We start from the raw sequence: 3022 nt of genomic DNA on the forward strand, positions 1-3022 counted from the left end.
TCCTTTTCCCTGGAGAACAATTTAAGTCCTCATAAAATCCAAATGGACTTTTTGTTCTCCACTTAAATCACTAAAACAAAAACTCTTTTTCATCGTTCCTCCTGTTTTCAGCTGACTGCTCCCTCACTGCTCTGCAGACTCAAACCAGAACTCATCTTCATCCAGACTTCCGGGATTCTGACCAGCCCCGCATGATTTACCACTCCAGATGTTTTACCTGCTAGTGGAGTTTAGCTAAAGGTGTAAACAAAAACTAAGCGCTGCATTTAGACCAAACTAATAACTGGGTGTAACTATGGACGAATCTCCAGGTTCTTGAAATTTCAGTAGTTCTGGTCAGAAGCTGGAGATCAGGTCTGATGAGGCCAACAGGACCACGTCATGATTCTGAGGCCACCGGAACAGGTCCCCCACACTTACAAACATTGACTCTGTCACCAACAGTCACAGAGACACGGTTAAATGTTGTTAAATCCCCTCTGATGATGTGATTCGATTCCAGCTGACATGAAGCCTGAGCGCCTTGTGTCAGAAGTTCTGATGCCCTGTTCTGACTGGATCGGGGGGGGGGGGGGGGGGGGGGGATCAGAGTAAAGTCCGTGATCGAACATCAGACAGAAAAAAGTTTTAATTCAGTTTGACATGACAGCTGATAGGAACAAGTTTAATCCAGACAGAGCCACGAGTCCTGGTGGGTATTGAATTCTCTGTAAGTGTGTGTGTGAGTGTTTGTATGCATGCATGTGTGTGTTTGTATGCATGCATGTATGTGTATGTGTGTGTTTGTATGCATGCATGCATGTGTAATGGAATTGAATTACAATTTAATTAATGACCATAGACATTAAAGATTCATATCTAGTATGAATCCCATCTAATGGACACTGGGTTATTTAAATCAGAAGATTGGATCTTTTTATTACAGGGAAATTAAATAAACACTTTGCATGAACTGAGAGACGAGAAGAGAGAGAGACTTTCATATGTTTAAGAAAATTTATTACTAAAATGATTTTTAAACAATTTAACAAGACTAACTCTAATAATGGATGTTTGTTGGAATGAAGTGTGAGGTGGAGTGTGTGTGTGAACAATGTCAAAGTTCAGAACCTCCGTGTCCGGAGAAGCGAGTCTGAGTGGGATATGATGTTTTGCTCCTAACTGATCAGGTTTGAACCATGGTCATAAACACATGAGATGCCAGTATTGTCGCATCCAAATACCCTTCAGTGAGACCTCCGTACAGATCCGGATGCCAGGTCCACGGACCCTCCTCTGGTACCGGAGCCGAAGAAACAGCGTCACAGCATGACAACCCAGTCTTTGGATAGTCTCCAGGTAAAAAGCGACAGGTGTTTCACAGCGTCAAAAAGGGAACCTCCCTTGGGTCAGCGAGTTCAGCTTTTATTTTGAAGGAACCGTTGTTGATTGATAACGACAGGTTTTTCCCAGCTTGGTAGTTCTTAGCTTAAAAAGAAAAGTATAGATGGCCTTTCCATACTTCACTTAGCATGCGGTGAACTTCAGCGGAACTTCAGATCTTGTTGAATACTGACTTAAAATGGCGTTGGAACTGTTTTATTAATCTGGATGTTTTTGATTCTGGACAAATCAAAGCTGACAGATTAAATAAACACCATAGAGACTCGCCACGCTTCAGACGGGGAAGATTCTGATTGGATCAGCAACAGCAATGTGCCATGTGATTAGTTGCCTTAGTGCAGTGGTTCCCAAACTTATTTAGCCGCGCACCCCCTTCTATGTCCCGACCATGTCGACCCCCCCACCCCCACATCGGGGCATGGCTCTCTCTCTCTCTCTCTCTCTCTCTCTCTCTCTCTCTCTCTCTCTATATATATATATATATATATATATATCAGATGTTAAGCTAAACAGACAGGGTTAAAAAATTCCCCATCACTTTCATTTTTTAAATAGTAAATAATAAACAATTGATACCATTACAATTTCCTTTGATTTCATTTTAAATAAATATTTTGAGTGCCCAGGTAGCACATACGATTAACCTGTGCGGCCAGAGCGCTCTCCTTCCTTCTGCTCTGCGTAAACCTGAGCTGATCACCTACTTGTGCGTAATCAAATGTCAATAGGGGACAAGATATAGCCATGATGTTCACTTTTACCTCAGACCGACTTATTGCTGTTTTATGGTGTGGCTGATTCTGTGATCCACTGCCACGCTGACTGGAATAACAAATGCTGCAGTAACGTGAGATGAGGTCAGGTTCATGAGGAGTCACTGGCTGGAGCGGACCCGACTCATCCCAGAAGCTAATATCTTAATTTGACCTTGAATGAAAAATAACCTCTTAAAAGTTGTTATCACGGTGGAGGCAGCGTTCATTTTTGCCTTCAGTCTGCCTTCAGTCTGACGGCGGGCCGGAGTTAAAGCAGCGTGTGCGCTTATTGAATCTGTGTGTGTGTGTGTGTGTGCGCGCACATGCGCGCGGCACAGCCTCTCAAGTCACCGCGTCTCGCGCTATTTAAACCAATGTTGTAAAATGACTTCTGCCAAGCCCAGATGTGCTCACTTGTGCACCCGTGAGCCGTGGTTCAGCCGGACCTCTGACAGACGCACTCTGAACTTTAGATCTTCAGCGCACTGTTAGCCTGAATGGGAATCATTTCTTGTTATTTTGTTACATCCACAATGTCCTGTGTGTGAGGTTTACAACGTCAGAACACCTGCATGAGACAGGTGTTAATTACAATCTGCCAGAATGACTCGCCACCTTCAGATTTCAACACCGTTAAAAATGATCAAATACGGAACATATCAGCGTGCGCAGGCCAGAGTGCTGAAGCTCGGCGCATTGTTATTATTATGAAGTTAGGGCACATGTGGAGGACGCGCGCACGCAAAAATATACTTGTTTTCAATTACATTTATTGTGCCCACTTACTTTTTCTTTGGCCCACCCACAAATGAGTTTCTACGCTAATGGTGACATATGACAGACTTCTCTGAGCTCCGCAGCCATTACACTTTTCACCTTGTGCA

This window comes from Nothobranchius furzeri, chromosome 3 (assembly GCF_043380555.1).
Source record: "Nothobranchius furzeri strain GRZ-AD chromosome 3, NfurGRZ-RIMD1, whole genome shotgun sequence".
NCBI lineage: Eukaryota > Metazoa > Chordata > Actinopteri > Cyprinodontiformes > Nothobranchiidae > Nothobranchius > Nothobranchius furzeri.